At 42.4% G+C, this 24,520-nt stretch overlaps 1 protein-coding gene and 1 long non-coding RNA gene across 2 annotated transcripts in view; both read left to right on the top strand.

Moving 5' to 3' along the window:
• The window catches only part of LOC116088701, a 14,966-nt gene extending 3,267 nt beyond the window's left edge, over nucleotides 1–11,699 (top strand). Inside the window, exon 2 of the long non-coding RNA XR_004117984.1 lies at nucleotides 8,437–11,699. This is a non-coding gene — a long non-coding RNA (uncharacterized LOC116088701). The remainder of the gene's footprint in view (nucleotides 1–8,436) is intronic.
• Nucleotides 1–24,520, top strand: part of Pde6d (phosphodiesterase 6D) — a 47,926-nt gene that overhangs the window by 3,754 nt on the left and 19,652 nt on the right. The window lies entirely within an intron of this gene.

Raw genomic sequence — 24,520 nt, 5'->3', positions numbered from 1 at the left:
ACTCAGAAATCCATCTGCCTCTGCCTGCCTCCCAAGTGCTGGGATTAAAGGCGTGTGCCATCACCACCCAAAAAATCTTATTTCATTGAAAAGAAAATGATAAATTTTAATTTGTATTTCTGCATCCCCCACTCTCTGGAGAAATAATACAGCATAGTTACATGTTGTAGTATATACACAGTGTAGTTAAAGCATAGTTAGTGCTAAACTAGTTAGGCGGTGGAGGCACATGCCTTATAACTCCAGTGCTTAGGAGATGGAGACAGACAGATCTGAGTTCAAAGCCAATTTAGCTTACCTGGTTTACATAGCAAATTCTAGGCATTCCAGGGTTACATAGTGAGGGACTGTCTCAGAAAGAGAAGGGGAAACTGTACTGAAGTGAGGAGCTACACTGACTGCCTTGTGTGCTTGTCCTGTGTTCCTGGGGCAGTTCCTCTAAACCTCTGCCTCAATCTTCTTAGGGAGAAAATAGGACTAACAGCACCTCTCTTATTGGTCTATCGAAACATAAAATGAATTGATATCTAAACCCTTGGAAAAGCACCTGATAGCCAGTGAGCCTCATGTCCTGGCAGTTGCAAATTTCTTGTTTCTCAATTTTCCACTCTGAACTATTTGTTAATGTCTACCCATTTTACGATTTTTTTTTTTCATATTAGCCCTTTGCCTAACATGTTCGTTGTGACTGTTTTGTCATAGTATACTGTTTAAAGCCTTTTCTGGGGTTTTGGTTTGGGGATTTTTGTTTTTGTAACACTGGAGATTGAAGCTAGGCAAACAGTCTGCCCAGCTGTATCCCCAGTTTTCCTTTTACCTGTTTGTTTATTTATCCTCTGGCAAATCCCTGCACAAATAGAACACATTCCAGTCATGCTCATCCCTTCCTTTCTTCTCCCTGCCATCCCCTTCAAGTCTCCACACCACTATCACTCACTGGGCTTTACCAGGACTGCCCAATGGGCATGCTTGAGTTACTCACACACCAGAGGAGGGCTCCACTTCAGTGGCTACACCACTGAAGACAGCGACTTCGTCCCCAACAGCTCATTGTATCTCCTTCAATCACCATATCTCCTTCAATCGTTTTTTACAATTTTTACTTTGCGACAGAGTCACACTGAATAGCCCATACCCACCTTGAACTCACTCTAGTCCCAGCAAGCCTTGAACTAGTGATCTTTGTTCTTCAGCCTCCCATGAAACTGAGATTTCAGCTGTGCCAGAGTGCCTGGCTTATCTCCTTTTTTTTAACACACACACACACACACACACACACACACACATATATATCTTCTATTTGGCTTTTGAATTTTTGTCTTATTTAAGAAAATTTTAGAGAGATGGCTCAGTGGTTAAAGGCACTGACTGCTCCTCCAAAGGACCCAGGTTCAAATCCCAGCATCCACATGGCAGCTCACAACTGTCTGTAACTCTAAGATCTAACATTCTCACATAGACATAAATGCAGACAAAACACCAGTGCACATAAAATAAAGGGAAATATATTTTTAAAAAATACTTTAAGGAAGATCTCACTAATATACCCTGGTTCAGCTCATATAAATACTTTACCTATTTTGAGTCTTAATCCAATTTTGGGAGCTTTACAGAAGCAGAGAGTATTGTGGCTATTGTTATTGTTGTTGTTTAAGGAGCTGGTGATCTCTCTTATCCTGAGATTAATCAAATAGCCTGTTTCTTATTTTCAGTACTTAACCCTTTAATCCTATGAAATGTATTTATACTTACAGTGTGTGGTAGGAATAAACTGTTTGGAAATTCGGCTATCCCAGGAGCACTTACTAGCTCCTTAGGCCACCCTGCTTCCATTGTTTTGGAATATTGTCTTTGTCATGTAACAGTTTCCATAAGACATGAGTTTACTTTTAGGATATTGTTTCATTGATTTATTTCTTGCCCATGCCTGTACATGCTTAAGGATAATCACCTAGTTTCACAGTATGGTTTAAAATAGTTTCAGTGCAGCCGGGCGATGGTGGCTCATGCCTTTAATCCCAGCACTTGGGAGGCAGAGACAGGCAGATTTCTGAGTACGAGGCCAGCCTGGTCTATAGAGTGAATTCCAGGATAGCCAGGGCTACACAGAGAAACCCTGTCTCGAAAAACAAAACAAAACAAAACAACAATATATATATATATATACATACATATATATATATATAGTGACATGAGTATATATCTATAAAGTCCCAAATAAATATTTGTGTCCCTTCTACTCACGAGAAGCTTTGCCCTTATGTCCATTATAGATATCTAATAAGCATGAATAACACTGTAAAACTTAGATTTAACTAAGAGAACTCATGTAAAGTTTTGTATTTGTTATGTTAATTCTAAACAGGATTTTGTTCTCCTAGCTTCTCCACCCCATCCCTCCTTACCTATTTTCAGCTCGTACACATTAAGAGTCTTCTATTTCTTTGTTAAAAGAATAATATTTCATTTCCTAACTGTAAGTGAAAATTATAAATATTTGGGGGTAGGACAAATGTGATTTCTGCATAGAATTTGGATTTGATCATTTTAAACAGCTGATAGATTGTAAATCCCACGTTCCCCATTTATTTTATTTAACAAAGGTCTGTTGGGTAGCTATTATGCACAGGGTATTCTGCACTGGAAGTCTGCAAAATGAATGAACGATCCCCATCCCCTTTAATTCTGCCTAGAATGAATGTCTTTAACATGATGTTACTAGCTAGGTCTGGTGGGTCAGGCCTGTAATCCCAGCTAAGTTCAAGGCCTTCCAGAGCAACATGGCCTCAAAGTAAAAATTTAAAATAAAAAGAAGCTGGTAAAGAACAGTCATTCACCTAGGTTCAGTCCTTATTACTAAAATACTTTTTTTTTTGGTTTTGTTTGTTTGTTTGTTTGTTTTTTCGAGACAAGGTTTCTCTGTATAGCCCTGGCTGTCCTGGAACTCACTCCATAGACCAGGCTGGCCTCAAACTCAGAAATCCACCTGCCTCTGCCTCCCAAATGCTAGGATTAAAGGCGTGCGCCACCACCGCCCAGCTACTAAACAACTTTAATGGTGTTTTGTTTTGCTGTTAAATTTTATTACAATATTTTAATGTATTTAGTGTAGTTTGCTAATTTAGCTAATGTCTACTGTTACTTGCTTTTATAAAACTTAGAGAATTGTTTTGAAATGTTTCTACTTAACTCATCATGTTCATAATCTCCAAAGATAGGCACTGCTGGCTGCCTTTAGTGATATACATTATCACAATGCTTTCTGTCTGAGGCTGAGCCTCTTTGTTTTCCAGGCTAGTGTCAAGTTCCTAAACGTAAGACACATGTCCTGTCCACTTAAGCATCCCAAACGGCTGAGACTACAGCCTAGTTCACCATGGCATTCTCTTAGTGCTAGGTTTCTCAGATAGCTCTGACTGGATTATTTTACCTACTTGGGTAATTTTTTCATTGGTATAAATGTGTACCTTAATAAGTTACTATGGGAGCAGTGAGATGGCTCAGTACTGCCAAGCCAGAGCTCAGAGCTCAGGACCCACTTGGTAGAAAGAAATGAGCCTGCATAAGTTTTCCACTGACCTCGATGTGTGTGTACATGTGCACACACAAACACACATACAAACTTAAGTAATTAGTGTAGAAAAAAAAACAAAACAGACTGTCAGTGATGATGTTTTATGATCTCATTATCTTTAATCCACTGGAAATTTGCTTTGGTAGAATCTATGTATATATGATTTTGCTTTTGTTTATATTTTAAGACAGGATCTCTCTACATAGCCCTGGCTGTCCTGGAACTCACTATGTAGACCAGGCTAGCCTTGAACTCACAGAGAGCCTCCTGCATCTGCCTCATAAGTGCTGAGATTAAAGGGCCATGCCCAATAGGTTTTTGTTGTTGTTGTTGTTGTTGTTTGATTATCTCCATTTATTTATATTCTAGAAGTTAATATAATGTTCAAATAGAATATAAATTAAAATAAACATTTGACTTAAATTAGAAAAACAATATATTGAATACTTCCAAAGGAAAGACCAATAAATAAATGAAGACATATTCAACCTCACTCAGACTGTCTTCTTATTGGACAGTGACTTGTTTTGGACCTCTTTGGAGGAAGAGGAGCACTAATTTGCTCTCTTATGTATCTATGTGGGGCCTCTATAGAGAGTAATTGATAGCTATCAGAATTTTGTGTGTAACTTCTGTGGCAAATAAAACAGGCTGTAAGACTACAGGTTTAGATTTACTGCCTGCAGCCTTATGATCTTCAATACAACACTCAAACTCACTGTGCCCCACTTTCCATAACTCATATCCCCAGAGGACTGTTACAAGAAATAAATGAAATTTCAGGTGGTGGTGGCACATACCTATAATCCTAACACTTGGGAGGCAGAGTAAGTTCAAGGCCAGCCTGGTCTACACAGTGAGTTCCAGGACAGCCAGGGCTATACAGAGAAACCCCGTCTCAGGGGGAAAAAAAAATAAGAAGAAAGTAAAAAAAGACACAACTGCTGATGGGGATTACCTTAGGGTCTTGGTCTAAGAATTAGATGAAATTTAAGTTTAACACAGTACTTAGCATGTAGTAACTAATAATAACTGCAGTTATCCAGTCTGTTGATAATTGTGAATAATAATAGTAATGAAGTGAGGATCTAACTCAGCTAATTGAGTGTGGTGCATGAAGCCCTGACTTGATTTTCCAGTACATATAAGCCAGATGAAGCCATGCGGTTGTGGTACATGCCTTTAATCCCAGCACTTGGGAGGCAGAGGCAGGCAGATTTCTGAGTTTGAGGCCAGCCTGGTCTACAGAGTGAGTTCCAGGACAGCCAGGGCTACACAGAGAAACCCTGTCTCGAAAAAACAAAAAAGAAAAAAAAAAAGTAATAATGACACCAGTGCTAATATCCTCTAGAACATGAGGGAATGTCTGTGAATACAGGTAGCAGCCAGAGGTCAGTCTAAGGATTGACTCAAACACCAATATCAAGTGGTCCACCTTGTTTGAGACAGGATCTAGAACTCACCAGTTGGCCTAGGTTAGGTGTCCAGTACTGGTATTGCAAGCCTGTGCCACCATGCCTAGCTCTTTTGTGTGGGTTCCGGGATCAGATTTGGTTCTTACATGCTTGCCAGGCAAGCATTTTGCCAACTGAGCTATTTCCCCAGCCATAAGAATTCCTTGTGCTTTTAAGATTATTTATATTTATGTATATGTGTGAGTGCCTACATGTTTGTATACGCATTGTGTGTATCTGGTACCCTCAGAGTCCAGAAGAGGGTGTCTAATCCCCGGAAACTGGAGTTAGAGGCAGTTGTGAGCCACTTGATATCCATGCTAGGAACCGAGCCTGGGTCCTCTGGAAGAGCAGCAGCAGTGTTCTTAACCACTGAGCCATCTCTTCAGCCCCCACTCATATTTCATTTGAGACTTATTCTTTTCTATTGTACTTACATCCTCTATATTGTTTTTATTTTTTGTTTGTTTGTTTGTTTGTTTTTTGAGACAGGGTTTCTCTGTGTAGCCCTGGCTGTCCTGGAACTCACTCTGTGGACCAGGCTGGCCTCAAACTCAGAAATCCGTCTGCCTCTGCATCCCAAGTGCTGGATTAAAGGCGTGCGCCACCACTGCACAGCCTCTATATTGTTTTTAATTTTTCCTCATCTCTTAAATTAAGGGGGCAGCTTGGGATAGGAAGTTTTTAACAATTAGTCACCTGGAAGGGGAAAAAAGATACTTCTCAAAAAGTATGTAAATTGCAAATATATATTTTTTAATATTTATCTCATTGTATGTATATATACGTGCCTGGGTATATACAAAAGTACTTCTTTCTACATGTAGCCTCTGGAGGTCAGAAGAGTATGTCAGATCCCCGGACATGGAGCTCCAGGCAGCTGCTGACTACCATATGGGTGCTGGGAGTAGAAACCTGGGTCCTCTGAAGGATAGTAAGCACTCCTAGCTACTTAGCCAACTCTGCAGCTCCAAATGGGTATATTCTTGATTCCACTTTTTTTGTTTCCATTTGAAGCATAGTCTGTAGTAAAGAAATGGCTAATCACAGGAATACAGTTAGCGATAGCGACTTGATCATGATCATATAGAAGAGGTTGTTACTCAGAGCTAATAAGCACAGCATTATGGGCCATTCGGTTCTTACAGCAAAGTTACTCAGAATGTATCCCACAAGGAAGTACTCTTCCAATGAGCATCCCAGACTACCTTATAAATGAGAAAGCAGAAAGAATGCCTCACGTGAGCCCCTTAGACCACGCACCAATAAATGAGTGTGTAGTGGTAGTATCTAGAAGACCACCTTGTGAATAGGTCCAGTTATTTCCACTTCCCTCTGGAATCTTGTCTTTAAACATCTGAAAAGTATGAGATAAAAGCTATATGTGAGCCAGGCAGTGGTGGCACAATCCTTTAATCCCAGCACTTGGGAGGCAGAGGCAGGTGGATTTCTGAGTTTGAGGCCAGCCTGGTCTACAGAGTGAGTTCCAGGACAGCCAGGGCTATACAGAGAAACCCTGTCTCAGAAACAAAACAAACAAACAAAAACAACAACAACAAAAAAAACCTGTATGTGGACCAGGCAGAGATGGTGCATGTCTTTAGGAGCACTCAGGAGGCAGAGACAAGTGGATCTCTGAATTAAGAGGCCTGGTCAGCCAGGGCTACACAGAGAAACCCTACCTCAAACAACTTCCCCCTTAGCCCCCAGAAAAGAAGAAAGGTATAAGTCTTGGTTCCTAGCTAGTTAGTGAGCTCTAGAAGGTTCAGTAAGAGAATGTCATTTTAAAAAATAATAATAAATTAGCTGGGAAAATTGGCACAACCCTTTGATTCCAGCATTTCAGAGGCAGAGGTAGGTAGATTTCTGTAAGTTCAAGGCCAGCCTGGTTTGCATAGAGAATTCCAGGACATCCAGGGCTACATGGAAAAATCCTGTCTGAAAAAATTAAGGTGATGTGATTGAAAATAGACTTGAAACCAACCTCTGGCCTCCTCAAGACTTGTATAAGAGAGATGGGAAGAATAACAGAATCCAGCGTGATAAGTGCATAGCATTACCTAAGTGCAGTAGAAGCGCAGAATGATCACTGCTGGGGGCGTTGTGGAAGACTTCAGAGTTGTCATCTAAATAGTCTTGAAAGATGAGTAGGTGTTAAGGAGTTTAATCTTTAGATTCTGGGGAGTAACAGAAAACGACGGCAGGCACAGACAGCGCAGAGGAACATTTCAGGCATGAGCTGGAGCCAAGCAAAGGAGCATAGAGATCAAAAGTCCTTAGAGGGCTAGAGCGGAAATTTCATTCAGTGAATATGTGATACTATACTGAGAGTCTGTGGCAGCTTATACATTAGCACTGATCTTAAGAGTAATATCGCCGGGTGGTGGTGACACACGCCTTTTAATCCCAGCACTTAGGAGGCAGAGGCAGGCAGATTTCTGAATTTCAGGCCAGCCTGGTCTACAGAGTGAGTTCCAGGACAGCCAGGGCTACACAGAGAAACCCTGTCTCAAAAAGCCAAAAAACAAAGAAAGGAAGGAAAGAAGGAAGAGAAAGGAAAAAAGAAAAGAAAAGAAAAAAAAAAAGAAATCTGGTGACAGAAAACCAAGTTTAGGAGACAGTTTGAGTAAGGTTATCATGACTAGAGAGTGCGTGTGAAGTTCAGTGGTCAAGCACTAGCCTAGCTTGCATGAGGCCAGAAATTCCTCCCCAGCACTGAAGCCACTTTCTCAGTTGTCTGATTGTAGGTGCATCATTCATTATCTGTAAACACAGATTATACTTGCTCTGTTTGACTTGCAATGATATTATGAAATTAAGCCATCCCACTTTAAAAACCATAGCTCTTCAAATGCATTGTACTTGCTGTTGTTATTACAGTCATTTATTTAACTTTGCTCTAAAGTTTACAATTGCTTTTGTAGATTTATACCTTTCATGTTTCAGGATGCCAAAAAGACCTGAGACCGAATGATTTTCTTTTATACTGTCTTAGAACTCTGAAAGTGCCTGTTCATCAGGCTGAGAAGTAATTGTCTTGCAGTGAAAACAGAACTGCAGAACCATTTTTCCCTTTCCATTTCCCATTTATTTATTTGAAGGATGAGACGAGGCTCCTAAGTGCGGATTACAACTGTGAGCTCAGACCTTTTGTTTTTTTTTTTTTATTTTATTTATTTGATATTTGGGGGACAGGGGTATTTTGTGTAGTCCTGGCTGTCATGGAACTTGCTCTGTAGACCAGGCTGGCCTTGAACTCACAGAGAGCCACCTGCCTCTGCCTCCTATATGCTGAGATTAAAGGTGTGTCTCACTACTGGTCAGCCCTTTTACCTTCTTTAAGGGCTGTAATTTAAGGAAATTGATGCCCCTCTAAGAACTAAACTTCTTTTTTTTTTTTTTAATTAGGTAAAGTTCAAGAATCACTGAATATAGATTTTGGTGACATTCAAGAACATAATTCTTTGCCTTCAAATGAGGTAAAAGAAATAATCTTTGGAGAGCATGCTCCTGAAAGGGGACATTATGTTATCGCTTCCATCAGGAGGTGCTGGAATACGAACAAGGCAAAGCTAGTCTGTAAGAACCTCTCTCAGATGCGTCTCTTTTGGCTTGTCTGATGCATTTCAGGTGCTTAACTGCAGGTCAGTACAATCGTGGACTCTAGAAGAAGAAATGTTTGTTTCATTGTCTGACTTGGCTAATGAGAAGACTGTGTTATGTTTCAAGTAGTGATCTCTTTCTCATTACTAAGTTACTTGCCTGCACTGTTTCCCAGGCCAGTCTGGATTTAGATTGTCTCTTTTCCAAGTGCAGCAGCATTGCCAGAGCCAGAGTATTATTCCACCGTGATACCACCATTTGTTATAGCCTATTAAGTTCCAAGGATGCTGAAGCCTGGGTTCTCAGGGACGCATTTATATTTTCTCACCATGTCTCCTATAAGTGGGAACATTGCTGGGAAATTGTTGAGAAGTTGGTTTCATTATATGTCAATTAGAATTGGCTTTCAAGAATATACTAAAAGGTGGCCAGCAAGATGGTGCAGTAATTTAAGGCACTTACTACCAAGCCTCGCCTTCTGAGCTTGGTTCCCCAGGAGCCCCACAGAGGAAGGAAATAACTGAGCATCACAAGTTGTCCTCTAACTCTACCTGTCTGTGCATGTACACACATACACATGTACACACGATAAATGAAGGAACTCTGAAGTTTTTTCAGAAGTGGGTGGGGCTGGGGCCTGGACAGATGGCTTAGTGGTTAAGCTCGCTGGCTGCTTTGCTAGAGGGCCTAGGTTCAATTCACAGCTCCCACACATGGCCTTACAGCTGTCTGTACCTCCAGTTCCAGGTCATCTGACCCCTTTTCTGTCTTCAGGCACTATACCAGGAGTGTACACAGTACACAGACATGCATGGAATCAAAATACCAATACACATAGAATAACAATTTAAAAAAAGAAAATAAATCTGAAAAGAATGCACTAAAGGATCTGTCCTATGTAGCAAACCTAGAGCAGAAGCAGCATGAGGTACTGGCAGAGTCAGTATATAAGCAAAGAGGCTCAGGTAGAGAAGAGAACATCATAACCAGAAAGTGGAAGTGCAGAGCAAAGGACAGCGTCGGTGTAATGAAAACGCTCAGGATGCCACCAAATAGAAACCTCCTTTGTTCGCTGCCAGGCATTGTAGCTGCTTCCACCCCAAAGGAATGAGCAGAATGATCTTCTTTATGCCAGTGACCTTGGTATGGAAGCTTTGCCTCATACTGCTTTGGTCTGCAATGGTAGACATTAGCATATGTCATTATATGCTTAGTCAGCCATTGTGCCTAGAAAAAAAAAAAAACTACTTACCTTGAAATTACTCAGAGCCACATGCCCATATATAATTTACAAGTACTCTGCCAAGTCATGAATTCAGGCCTAATGCAGAAAAGGCTTTTACGTTCTGACGTGTGTTACCTACAATTCAGCTGACTGGGTTAGCTGTTCTCCTAGAGACAGTGGTGGTCAAAGGCTTTTGGGTTTCTTTTTAGATTTTTTAAATTGGTGTGTGTGTGGGTGTGGGTGTGTGTGTGGGTGTGGGTGTGTGTGTATGCGCGCGCACGCACGCGCGCACGCACGCACATGAGTAAAGGCACTCAAAAGGCTATATGCTCCTTGGAGTTAGATTTATAGGCAATTGTGGATCTGATGTTTGTGCTGGGAATTGAACTTTGGGTCTCTGCAAAGCAGTATTCACTCGTAACTGCGAAGCCATCTCCCTCACCCTCCTTGGTTGGTTATTTTGCACAGCACCAGTCTGAGTTTCCCCTTGTACAACTCGCTAATCCCCAAGTGAGCAGCTACCGGGTCTGGTCTGCTGCTTAGACACTCTTGAATAACCCTGCTTTCTGGTTGTTAACCTGAAGGAGAGTTCCCATCAACCTCTGACTTGCTCTGCGATGTTCACTTGTGCTTCAGCACATATTTGAGTCTCTTGTGCTGACTGCTGAGATGATCAATAAACCTGCGTGGAATTCGATTTACAAACTCAAATGTGCACAGCACACTGTGTATACACGTTCTACGGTGCAGGGTCAGTGGGGCACTGGACCAGAGAGCCCTCTGGAGAATGGAGTGTACGGCTGAGCCCTAGCCCAGCAGCTTTCTCCAGTAAGCCTTCACTTTTTACCCTGATTTTTCAAGCCCTGATTTTAAAGCAGCTTGCTAACCTGCTAACCTGTTGCCTGTGATTTTCTGTTCCCTGCCAAACTGTCATCTTTTTTACTGGCAATGCTTCCTATCGTATTGTCTCTTCTGTTGTCCTTTTAACTAGTTATTTGTTTTTTTAAAAAAAAAAAATTCTGGCATGGTGGCACATGCCTTTAATTCTAGCACTTGGGAAGCAGAGATAGACAATTTCTATGAGGTTGAATACAGCCTGGTCTACATGGTAAGTTCCAGGACAGCCAGGACTATATAGAGAAACTTGTCTCAAAAATAGAAAATTCTCTCTTAGGGCTAGCCTGATGGGTTAGCAGGCAGAGGTATCTGCTGGCAAGTCTGACAGCCTGGGTTCAATCCCTGGGGCCTGCATGGGAATGGAGAGAACTGACTTTTGTAGATTGGCCTCCAACTTCCCCACATATGTGCACGCATGCACACACACACTAAATATTCTTAATTAATATGCACTCAACCTACTTACAAAACCTGAACTATATGTGTTCCTTAGATATGAGATAGAGCTTGTCATGAGCAGAAAAGTTACCCCCCCCCCCGCCCCCATGGCCTAGAACACTGATGCTTTAAGCTAGAGAAGAATATGATTTCTGTTAGCTTCTTCTCCTTCACCACAAGAATGGCTACAGTAGGTGGCCAGTTAGGACAGATTTGCATACATACAGTGCATACATACAGTAGGTGGCCAGTTAGGACAGAAGTGCGTACATACAGTAGGTGGCCAGTTAGGACAGAGTGCTTACATAGGAATGCCTGAGGGTGAAGACTACAGAGCTGTCTACAGGAGCCTCCTCGCTTCTACCATCCCTTTGACTCTCTTTGCAAAGCAGATACAGTCAGTCTATCCCTGTATATATTCCTAAGAAACAATTTTGGTCTTTAGTACTTTTAGTGCAAAAAAAAAAGGAGCCCACTTGCTTATCTGAACTAGCTCTCTAGAGCAGACCTACAATTGGCCAGGCTTGGTTTCAGGTACTGAGCCCCCATTGGAGCCAGTGTAATATGACCCATTCTGCCAGATGCTTTCCTCCTGAGATTTTCTGATCTCCTCTTTATCTTCTCGTAACATTATCCAAAGAAGTAAGAGGTCTTTTTACCAAAATCTTTGTTACAAGCAAACCTCCGTATCAACTAAGGTAATTTCAGGTTGCTTTACAACATTAAATCTTCAGTTTAAAAAATGAAATTATAAGTTCTTGAATACCCCTGAAAATATAAGCTCATGGTCTCATTCAGGGTATAGAAAAGCAAGAAAGCTAATTCCAGCACTTGGAAGGCAGAGGCAGGTGGATTTCTGAGTTCGAGGCCAGCTTGGTCTACAGAGTGAGTTCCAGGACAGCCAGGGCTATACAGAGAAACCCTGTCTCGAAAAAAAAAAAAAAAGAAAAGCAAGAAAGCTACTTTTTAATCATCAAACACAATAGTACTCAAAGGAGATCATTATTTTGAAAATATTTAAGCTCAAGTATTTAAATATAGCTTATAATAAGGAAGTTTGTTATTGTAAGTAGAATTTTTGTTACCTGTATGAATCTGTATAGTTTCAGTAATTTCATATTCTCTACTAAGCATATCACAAGAGAATGATTCTAGAAGGGACCATTTCCATTTAGGAGTCTACTTGTATTTCTCACCTTCAGTTTTCCTAGCCTTTACTAAAGCTTGTCTTCACCAGGGGACCCAGGACCCTGCAGCTGCACTCTCTTCCCTGGGGCACTCAGTGTACACAGACTTGTATATCTAAATGCCACTGTGCTGTGTCTCAGCTGCAGTAGATCTGGACTATAGTTTCTCTCTCTGGGACAAATGCCATGCAGGAAGTTGGTAGTGTCATAGATGCTAAAAGCATAGCCATTGGAATCAGGCAGTATAAAGCCAATTTTAGAACTAAGCTCTTGGGTTAGTTAATGAAGTGTTTATCTAGCATGAATGAAACCCTGGATTCAGTCTACAGCACCATCTAAAATAGGGTCAAGTGATTTATGCCTAGAATCCAAGCCCTTGGGAGGTAGAGGCAGAAGAATCAGAAATTCAAGGCCACCCTAAACTACAGAAAACCCTGCCACCAAAAAATAAGTAAGACTTTACCACATACTGGTTTTGAAACCTTTGAACTTTCATCTTGGAACCAATAGTTGCTCATCATTAGGGATTGTAATAGTGCCTATTTCATAGGATTAGGAGGAGGAGTCTGATAAACATGGATAAAAGCTTGTAGCGCATTAGCTGGCACTTGGCACCTATTAGCCATCATTTATACAGTAAATAGGAACTTGAAAGATGTCCATTTCTGCCAAGGATTCTTATCTTCTTGTATAGGATGGATCACCTGCTAACAGAATTCCTTCTCATTTCAGTTTCTTCTGTTCATTTAAACAGAACTTTTTGATAACATGTGCTAACCATGTTATGTAATTTCTCTGGATATTTTTTTCAGAAAAGTTTTAATTGTTTTAGAAATTAGAGGGGCTGGAGAGATGGCTCAGCGGTTAAGAGTACTGACTGCTCTTCTGAAGGTCCTGAGTTCAATTCCCAGCAACCACATGGTGGCTTACAACCATCCGTAATGAGATCCAATGCCCTCTTCTGGTGTGTCTAAAGACAGCTACAGTGTACTTAGATATAATAATAAATAAATCTTTAAAAAAAGAAAAAAGAAAAAAATTAGAGAAATAAATACCTTCTGGTTAATTTGTGACCATTCTTATACTATTTGTTGTTCTATATGTTAAGCATTTCTAATTTCCATGGAAAAGCCCAGGGAGTGAGTTTTCCTCTTTAGTTTGTTACTAGTGCAGTACATCTAGAAGGTTAGAAAGTCACAGAAAGGTTGCCCGGAAGCTGCCAAGGGACCCCACATCTAAGCTTCTGGGTGTTCTCTCTGCACACAAAAGAGAGGCATCTGGGCAAGTGGTTCAGTTTGTTGTTAGTTCCCAAGCACTGCCAGGAGAGACTTATACCCCTGAGTCTCTCAGTCCTCAGGAGGGAGTGATGGCTGGTAGTCTTGCCCATCTTCAATGTAGTAACTCGACTTGTCCTGGATGCATTTCTGTCAGGGAAGAGATTCCTGCAGGCCTCCTGCTAGTATTACTCTATGCCTTGCCAGCTCTGTAGGCAAAGGCTTGCTTTTTCTATGATTTTAGACATTTGATCATTTCCCTCACTGCCCATCGCTCTTCTTCCCCGGGCCAGCTTGCCCTCCTGTGTACACACAACTGCAAAAACCACAATGGCTGCTCTCCACTCTCCCTCAGAAAAATACACCATTCCAAACTTTCTGATCCCTGAAGCCTCCCTTCCTGTAGACTGTTTTGTCCATGGTCCCTCCCACTTGTTCATCCGTCATGGCCTCTCCCCTCCCTCCCTATCTAGTGCTTTAGTGTGTGGACTTCAGTAACAGAAATGCTTTTCTTTCTGTTCTTTAAAATCATTTTCCTTCCAGAATCACAGGGCTACTTGGAATTTGGCTTCTGGGTATTTGCTTTGGCTTCACTTGGGAGCTGGTTAGAAATACAGAACTGGTTGTAGCTCAGACCCACTGAAGTTTGTGGTTTATGAGAGTTTAAGGAAGCCAGGCCTAACTGAACACGCTGGCACACTTATAACTGCTTAGGAGACTGAGGCAAGTTTAGGCCATTTTGAAAACTTAGGGAGATCCCTGTCTTAAACTAGACTAGAAAATGGATAAGGGTGCTAGCTCAATGGTGCAATGCCTGTCTAACATACTGGAGACTCTGAGGTCAATCCCCTGTACTTGGGAATTTTAGCACTACTGGAAACTACCTTTGTTCAGGGAAGGAAAAACTGCCAACTAGTAGTCCCCAGCTTGTATAATCACGTGGGAAATCGTGTGTGTGTGTGTGTGTGTGTGTGTGTGTGTGTGTGTGTGTATGAGTCTTGGAACTCACTCTGTAGACCAGGCTGTGCTACTACCTCCCAGCTAATATTTGTTTATTATATGTATATGTGCCAGAATGTATATGTATATGTATATAAATGTGTATATCTATACATATATATTATAGAGACCATATAAGTGCAAGAGCCTACTGAAGTCAGAAGAGGCATTAACTGAGGTACTCTTCGAGAGCAGTAAGTGCTCTTAACCCCTGAGCATCTCTCCAGCCCCTACACAGTGAATCTTGAAAACCAGTGATGCCTGAGTTCCACCTCCAGAGATTGTAATTTGATTGGCTTGAGTGGGAGTTTGAAACCTCTGATTATAACAGGCAGCCAAGGTTGAACCATTGGTAGTCATCAAATTTTTTAAACAAGTATCACGTGGCCCAGGCAGGCCTCAGATTTGTTGTGTAACCAAGAATGTCCTTGTACTCCCGATTTTCCTGCGTCACCTGCAGGGGCTGTAGGTATGCTCTGCCACATGCAGCAAAGGTTCGCTTTGGAGCATTTTGTTTTGTTTTGTTGCTGTTTGCAGTACTAGGGATTGAATGTAGGGCTTCATATACCCTAGACAAAGGCTGCAGCCCAGGAATTGTTAATGGCCTTTAGATATCACCTGTGTGCCACTGAAGGGAATTATGTTTCTGATAAGTCCTTAGTTTATTTGGGATTGTGTTCAAGACCAAAAAATATTTCACAATTCTGATTCTTACATAGAAAGCTAGAAAAATCCAAGCAGAACATCTTGAAAACCTTGACAGTTTGTGGTTAGCTGAGCTGCATGGTGATCCAAGGTCATCAAAGCCTCTGGAGCAGCTCAGTGATAGAGTGCTTGCCTAGCATGCACATGGCCCTGGCACTGAAAAAAGAAAAATTAAGGGTACTCTCTTTGGCAAACCTTTGGAAGTAAGGGCCAACCTCAAAAAAAGGCAGTGATCTACTACTAGATGAGGTGGTGCACGCCTTGAATCCCAGCACGTAGGAGGCAGAGGGAGGCTAGTCTCTGAGTTTGGTGCTAGCCTGATGTAAAAGTTGAGTTCTAGGACATACAGGGCTACACAGAGAAACCCTGTCTTAAAAAGTCAAAAGGAAGAGGAGGAAGAGGAGGAGGAGAAGGAAACAGTGATCTACTTAAAGGTGATCTACATAAAGTCATTCTGAGGTGGCCATGTAGCTCACTGGTAGAGTATGTATAAGGTCCTGGTTCCACCCTCCAAAACTAGGCAAGCTTCTCAGAAATGTACAGTTCCAGAAAAAAAATCATTTTATTGTTTATTACTATGGGTACTGTGGGGGTGTGCCGCAGCACACCTGTGACTATCAGTTCCCTCCACTTGTCCATATGGGTTCTTGGGATCATACTCAGGCCATCAGCCCTAAGCAGCAATCATCTTTACCCACTGTGCAATCTCACTGGCCCTCCTGCCTAGGCCTCCTGAAGTCATAGTTCACCACAGCTGGCAACTAGCTTGTTAGGGCACTGGGGAAAGGTGTGAAAGTGGGTTTGAACATGGTCTCACTGTGTAGTAGCTCAGACTGACCAGAACTCATTATCCATGCAAGCCTTAAATTTACAACAGCCTTCTTGCCTCAGCCTCTGGAGTGCTGGACTCAAACATAAGCCACCATGCCTGGCTGCTTCTCCTCCTCCCTTTTCTTTCCTTTTCTTTTCTTTTCTTTTCTTTTTTTTCTTTTTCTTTTCTTTTCTTTTTTTTTTTTTTAGGAAAGATCTTATATCTCAAGGCAGAAAGACTTCTGGAGCTGTCCCAATGGTATAAAGTATGGACAAGATGTGAGCTTCCTTGAGTGGTTTTGGTCTGAGTCTGTCTTTACCTGAAACTGTAGCCCTATCAGTTTGGCTGTCTTGTCCAGGTTTGCAGATGAGGAAGAAAGGAGACACCTGGGTACGGCAGAAGAGTGAAAGGAGATACAGGTTAGTCGGCATGTGTTAGACACTGATAGATATCTTATCTCACAAGGCCTCCTTACGAGCGAGCCAACCATGGTACTTTGTACAAGTCTCGCTTACAGATCAGGCTTCTCACAGCGCAGTGTAATTATTCTCCTACCTGGTAGTTTCTCTACCTGGAGGAGACTCCGAGAGCCACAACAGAGCCTGAACCCAACATTCATGACCATTTAGTAAATGGTAGATGAATAAAATGCCCAATTAATCTTGTTATAATACAACATGGTTTGCTCAGTTTCAAATCTGAATTAATGCTACCTTTTTTAATACCAATCATAGTTTTATACCAGTAAGGGTTTAAACTATACAATAGATAAGTACACTGGAGCTCAAGAGGCAAAATGGAAGAAAATTATTGTGAACTTGTAAAATTCTATCAAAACTTTGAGATTCAGTTTTTACTTTACTTATTTATTTATTTATTTATTTAGAGACAAAGTTTCTCTGTGTATCTCTAACTGCCCTGAAATTCCATCTGTAGATCAATCAGGCTGATCTCAAACTCAGAGATCTACCAGCCTCTGCCTCCCCAGAGCAGGATTAAAAATGTGCAGTTCAGCCAGGCGGTGGTGGCACACGCCTTTAATCCCAGCACTTGGGAGACAGAGGCAGGTAGATTTCTGAGTTTGAGGCCAGCCTGGTCTACAGAGTGACCACTCAGAGTCACAAGGTGAGCTCCAAGCCAGCCCGGTCAGAGTTACATAATAAGACTCTGCCATAGATAGCTGGATGGATGGGTAGACAGACAGACAGGCATGCATGCTTATAAATATATATCTATATATTCCTAGATGTTGATTTCTGACTGGAAATCAGTTTATGAAATAGTTTATGAACATTATCAATAACAGTTTAGTTTCATGTTCATTTCAAGAAGAATTTTAGATACATGTAGTTACATTGTACCCAGCTCAGATCAAGAACACACAGAATAAAGCCTGCCCATCCCATGCCCTTTAACATTGTCTTCCCAGTTCTTGAGGTTTGTTCTTGGGGAGAGCAGCCTCTACCCATTTGTCCTCAGGAGGCATGGCTCTAACAAGAGCTTATCCCTTGTGCCTCGGAAAACTGAAAGGATAAAGAGAACTTTTGGCTGATAGAAACTTGGGTTTCATTCTTGACCCTGATCTTCCTTGGAACAAAGCACAGGTCTCCAGGATGCTTTCTTTCTGAAAGTCAGAGGCTAGTGGCACTCCCTGGAGGAAAACCTGAGTTCTGGTGTCTAGGGAGCGATATTGAGCCAGAGCTGGTGACGGTGCTTGGCTCTCCCTGGGGAAACCATGGAAGGGAAGAACAAAAGAACTGGCCCATTAGGATTGTCTGATGCTAATTCATAGAAATCCTAGGACACTTTCAATCTTAAAAACAAATAAACCCAAAGTATCCCCTTTGTCTTTGTTCCTCTGGTTACGAGATTTTTAATAGTAAAGTTTTAATATCTCAAAATTTAGTGTTCTCATCCAGAATTTAAAGCTAAAGGAAGTAAGACCCAGCAGAGGTTTGTTTTTGTAATTCAGCTAATGCAGCATTTGAGGCAAGCACCTGTTAATGAGGTAAAACGTAAAGTATGGGGAAACAAGAGCTGGACTCTAATGTTAACTTTTTAAATGTAGGAGAAAATAACTGCACAAGCCAGTTAGAAAGGCTTTGTGTCAATACATTGTGAGTGTGTGTTTCTGTGTCCTGGGCTCTCTTACTAGTTTTGTGCAGTGCAGTCATCCTGAGTGCATGCTCTGCTGCTGAACTGCCTGCATCCCCAGGCTCTCATTAGTTGTACTACATTGAACTCTGTTTAATTTTTTGCAAAAGTCACGTAAGTATTACGTCTTAGAGTTTAGGCAAATAGCACTGAGAAGTCAAGGAACTGGAGAAGAGGCTTAGTGGTTAAGTGCACTCGTTGCTCTTGCAGAGGACCTGGGTTTGGTCCTCAGCACCCACGTGGCGGCTAACTCCAGTTCTAGGATATCTGATGAGTTTTCTCATCAGACACACGTGTGGTGAGACTCCTCCTGGAAAAACAATCATACCTGTAACATCTTTTTTTTAATTTTTGTTTTAACAAGTCCTGGAGTTAGCCCGGCAGTGGTAGTGCACGCCTTTAATCCCAGCACTTGGGAGGCAGAGGCAGGAGGATTTCTGAGTTTGAGGCCAGCCTGTTCTACAGAGTGAGTTCCAGGACAGCCAGGGCTACACAGAAAAACCCTGTCTCAAAAGAAAAAACAAGTCCTGGAGCTGGCGAGATACTCAGTGGGTAAAGGCACTTTATAAAAAAAGCCTGGCAACCCAAGTTTAATCCTTATAACCCTCACAAAAGTGGAAGGAGAGAACTCTGTAAAGTTGTCCTCTTGTCTCCCTATACAATGAACTCACACAGTAATAATTGTAATTGTTTTTTTGTTTTTTTTTTTTTTTTTTGGGAGGGCGGGTTCTGAGACAGGGTTTCTCTGTGTAGCCCTGGCTGTCCTGGAACTCACTCTGTAGACCAGGCTGGCCTCGAACTCAGAAATCTGCCTGCCTCTGCCTCCCAAGTGCTGGGATTAAAGGCATGTGCCACCACTGCCCGACAATAATTTTAATTGTTAAATGAAGTTAAATCACAAAACTATTAAATGACAGAGCCATGAGTGTACCTCTAGCTGAAGACTCCACATTTTGTTCTATCTGATGGAAGAGAGCAAGTGGAGCTGAACACAACGGAACACTGGAATACAAGTTAATAAAGAGAAAGAAAGGATAAGGAGTGCCCAGTAGGGAAGTATAAACAGGATTGGGAAGCTCACATGGAGAGAGATACTGATCAGTTGTTAACCCTCCTTAGCTACAACAGATGGTTTTCAAGCTGAGGTAAAAACAACCTAGTCGGGGCTGGAGAGATGGCTCAGTGGTTGAGAGCGCTGACTGCTCTTCCAAAGGACCTGAGTTTAGGTCCCAGCGACCATATGGTGGCTCATAACCATCCATGATGAGATCTGATGCTCTCTTCTGGTGTGTCTGGGAACAGCTGCAGTATACTTATAATAAATGAATAAATCTTGAAAGTGAGAGAGAGAGAGAGAAACAACCTTGTCAAGAATGCTGACCTGAGTCTACTAGACTTGATGTAGAGAAAGGGTAGGGCCACTGAAAGGTTCTGAACAGGGACCTAGCATTAGGTAAGTGAAAGGAAAGACTACTCTGGAGGACTGGGTTGACATGTAGAGGGAAAGGATGAAGGAACAAAACCCAGTGGTGATGTGGAAATGTAACCACCATTTTCGTGGGAGAACTATTAGGACCTGGTGTGCTGTCAGGAAGGAAGGTCACAGGGAGGTTGTGAGCTAGACAGACAGAAAATACTTGAAGAGCAAGTTCTGCACCAAAATAATGTTACTCTCACAGCAGACTAGACACCTTGAGAACAGTGTGTAAATGATCCTAACTACTGCAGCCATAGGCTTCCTGTGCTCTCACATGGCAGCTTCTCTAGGCCACAGTTGTTTCTGATACGTCTCCCCACAGCCACTGCCCATGAGAAAGACCTCCATTATAAGTTTAGCCCCTGCCTCTCCAGTTCTCGGTCTGGCTGTATCTACCACCCTCACTGCAACAGATGAATGGCATTTCCTCCATGCTTTGCCTAATGGTCACGGTATTCTTCCTTGTGTTCCTTCATGTGTAAGTGCTCTTACAGTAAAATACTAGCCCCTGTCATAGTATAGATATTTTTCTCGATTTTTATTTGACTTGACTTTATGGTTTCAATTTACAGGTTTTTTGTTTTTAGTTCCCGAAGTACTTTGAAAATTAAAGTTATGTACTCAGGTATTACACAAATACATGCTCCTTGGAAAAATTTAGGTTTTGTGTGTGTGTGTGTGTGTGTATGGGTCTTTTGCCTGTGTGTGTATGACTATGCACCACATGTGTGCCAGGTGCCCATGGAGGCCAGAAAACGATGTCAGTCCCTCAGAACTGGAGTTAGAGGTGGTTGTGGGTCACCATGTATGGGTCATGGGAGCCAAACTTGGGTCATTTAGGAGGACAGCTAGTGTTCTTAACCTCTCAGCCCTCTTTTCCAGTTAGAAAATTTTTCTTGTCATTTGGTTAGTTTGAATTTTTTGACGCAGAGTCTTACTATGTCAACCTGACTGTCCTGGAACTTGCTATGTAAACCAGGCTGGCCTCAAAACTCAAAGAGATCCAACTGTGCCTCCAAAACATTAGGAATAAAAGGCATTTGCCACCATACCTGGCATCATTTTTAAAATTACATTTGTGTGTACATGCACATATGCACCAACAGGGCATACTTGTAGAGGTCTGAGAACAAATTTGTGGAATTGGATCTCTCCTCCCACATTTCTGTGAATTCTGGGGACCAAACTCGGGTCACCAAACTTTCATAGAACCGTTACACCCTGAGCCATCTCTCCAGCCAACTTTTGTCTTTTTTGAGACACAATCTCTTTATGTAACTCAGGCTGGCTTAGAACATGTAACCCTCCTGCCTCCTGGTCCCCTCAGCTGAGATCTATAAGTTATGTGCTACAGCACCCAGCAACTTTCTCTACCATTTCATTTTTAAATAAGATTGGACTTAAAGGAAGTTGCAAAAATAGTAGTGTTTTAACCTGTATGCATCAAGTGTGACGTGTTCCTTATTGGTCATGTCTAACACCACCATAGAGTATGATCCCAACCAGGTAGTCAACAGAGGCACAGTGGAGCTAACTACTGTTTTAGGGCTGCGAAAGTAGCCTAGTGGCAGTTAGCAGAGCGCTTACACAGACAAAGAGCCAGGCTTGGCTTCCATAAGATCTTTTAAGTGAACGTGTTAAGTGAGGAGGGAGGGGGTTAGAAGTTGAGTAATAAGTGTGAGAGGAATTTGGTAGACTTCCTTGCCAAGCCAGATCTACAGAATGCCCTCCTCCCCTTTAGCTGAGTGATCCTTCCACATTTGCCAAGTAGCCGCCACACAGTTCAGGGCGGGTCAGATTACTTGGGTTCCTCTACTATTTGGCTTGCTCTGTTTCCAGGGCAAGAGCAGGGGAGGGAATCCACGGCCTCTGCTGTTGTTACCAATCAAAAGCAACCAGCTTTGTAGGCCTCCCCTGTGACTCGAACTTAAGGCAGGGGAAAATAATGGTGACAAATTGACAGAGGCCACCTTTGCCAGCTATCACTAAGTTACCATAGAACTGCAGACTCTCTTGGTCGCACAGTGTTATACGGAAGGCAGTTTTAGACAGGTTGTTTTGTCTTGCAGCAGGAGGAGATACTGAAGGTAAGAGTGTGCTTATCATAAAGCAATGATGCAATTTAGATTCTACTGTTTAAAAAAGATAAAATGCAACTCAGTGAAGAAATCAGATGGGAAGGGGCTTTAAGTATGGAGTGAAAAGGCCAGGTAGTGGTGGCAGCACACACTCAGGAGGCAGAGGCAGGCTGATGTGAGTCCAAGGCCAGCCTGTTTTACAGAGAGTTTCAGAACAGCCAGGGCTACACAGAGAGGCCCAAAGACAGGGAAAAAAAGGAAAAAAAAGGAGTATGGAAGGAAAAGGTAAAGGTCATTTGTGCTGAGGATTTCAGTTATCTAGGCTGCCTGTTTCCAAACTGCTAACGATCAGCTCCGGGGCCTGTCCGGGTGTCCCAGTGACATGGTGCTGTGATAAAGCACCATGACCAAAGCAAGCTACTTGTGAAGGAAAAAGCTTATGTAGCCTACACTGCCGCCGCACAGTTTATCATTACAGGAGGAAGTGCAGGAACTCGAGGGCACTAATAGAACCTAAGACCACCTGCCTAGGGGTGGGTGGGCCCCCTCACATCAGTCACTAATTAAGAAAATGTCCTACAGGAGCTGTAGACTTGGCTCAGTGGTTAAAAGGTTGAGAGCACTTGTTGCTCTTACAGGGGGCCTGGACTCAGTTCCCAGTACCCACATGGCAGTTCACAACCCTCTGAGCCAGGGGATCTGAGACCCTCTTTTGATCTCTGTAGTACCAGGCACACATATGGTACACATACATACATGAGGCAAAACATTGATGCACATTAGGAGGAGGAGGAAATGCCCTACAGTTCCTATAGTCCCGTCTTATGGAGGCGTTTCTGAACTGAGGTGCCTCTGCTCAGGCGCCTCTAGCTTGGGTCAAGCTAAAATAAAAACTAGCACAGTTGACCCCTTGTCAACTTGACACACAAACATCACTTAAGACATAAACTTTCCTTTCTTGTCCCCAAGATCTCATATTAATGTTACCATTACCACAAAATAAGACATTCCAACCTTTTAAAAATTCAAACACCTGGGGCTGCCAAGATGACTCACTGGGTAAGAGCACTGACTGCTCTTCCAGAAGTCCTGAGTTCAAATCCCAGCAACCACATGGTGGCTCACAACCACCTGTAATGAGATCTGACACCCTATTCTGGTGCATCTGAAGTCAGCTACAGTGTACTTAGGCGGTGGTGGCGCACGCCTTTGATCCCAGCACTTGGGAGGCAGAGACAGGCGGATTTCTGAGTTCGAGGCCAGCCTGGTCTCCAGAGTGAGTTCTAGGACAACCAGGGCTATACAGAGAAACCTTGTCTCGAAACCCCCCCCAAAAAAAAAAATTTCAAGGGAGCTGGAGAGATGGCTCAGTGGTTAAAAGCACTGACTGTTCTTCTGAAGGTCCTGAGTTCAAATCCCAGCATCTACATGGTGGCTCACAACCATCCATAATGAGATCTGACGCCCTCTTCTGGGGTGTCTGAAGACAGCTACAGTATAATTACATAAATAAATCTTAAAAAGAAAAAATTTCAAACACTTAAAAGTCCAAGTTTTTTTAGATATTTAAAAAATCTCTAAAAATATGAAGTCTCTTTAAGAGTTCAAAATCGCCGGGCGGTGGTGGCGCACGCCTTTAGTCCCAGCACTTGGGAGGCAGAGGCAGGCGGATTTCTGAGTTCGAGGCCAGCCTGGTCTCCAGAGTGAGTTCCAGGACAGCCAGGGCTATACAGAGAAACCCTGTCTCGAAAAAACAAAAAAACAAAAAAAAAAAAAAAAAAGAGTTCAAAATCTTTCAACTGTGGGCTCATGTTAAACCAAAAATATTTAGATACTTTCTTATTCCAAGAGAGAACCAGGGCATAGTCACGATCTGAACAAAGCAAACCAACTCCAGCCATGTAAGTAATTGCAGTGTATGTGATTCACTATCTGCTGGGCTCCTCCAAAGGACCTGGGTCACTTCTCTGGCTCCACTCCACTGCTGCAGCTGTTCTTGGTGGTCGGCCTGTGGTGCTGGCATCTCCAGGATGCTGAGGTCTTCTGCTGCATCTGGACTGCTTTCACCAGTAGCCTCTCCTTGGCTCTCTTCATGGCTACGATTCAAGTTCTTTCCATGACCCCTTCAATCCTGGGGTTTCAACTGCTTCTCAGGCTACATGCACCTTCTCCTATGGCCTCTCAGAGTGCAGAGCTTCATAGACTCTTCATGACCCCTTCAGACCTTCCAAACCACCACCATTTTTACACATTTCTAAGTTCAGCTGCCAGTACAAGGTTCAACATCACAGCTTATGTGTTGACCCTGAGGCAACAATTCCAGATTTCACCTGAGTGATGCTAGCTGTAATCTCGGCTAATTTCTCAGCACCAGCTGACCAGCATCAGTTGTCCCAGCAGAGCAAAGGTTTCGCATCAGTGGTGCTGGTCTCCTGTTGATCATAGCCAATTCTTCATTTCTCATTAGCCAGAACCTAGCACATGGCCTGTGAAGAGTATCCAAGAGACTCTCAAACTACCCTCTGAAACTTCACAAGCCAGCCCTTGTTTTCATTTCTTTCTACGTTCTTTCCAAGCTCCTACAGAATAGCCCACTGAGCTCTTCAATACTCACTGGCTTTTCTTTTTCTTTTTTTTTTTTTTT

This window comes from Mastomys coucha, unplaced genomic scaffold (genome assembly GCF_008632895.1).
Source record: "Mastomys coucha isolate ucsf_1 unplaced genomic scaffold, UCSF_Mcou_1 pScaffold14, whole genome shotgun sequence".
Lineage (NCBI taxonomy): Eukaryota > Metazoa > Chordata > Mammalia > Rodentia > Muridae > Mastomys > Mastomys coucha.
The sequence above is the reverse complement of the archived record's forward strand: the minus strand, read 5'-3'. Positions and strand labels throughout refer to the sequence as shown.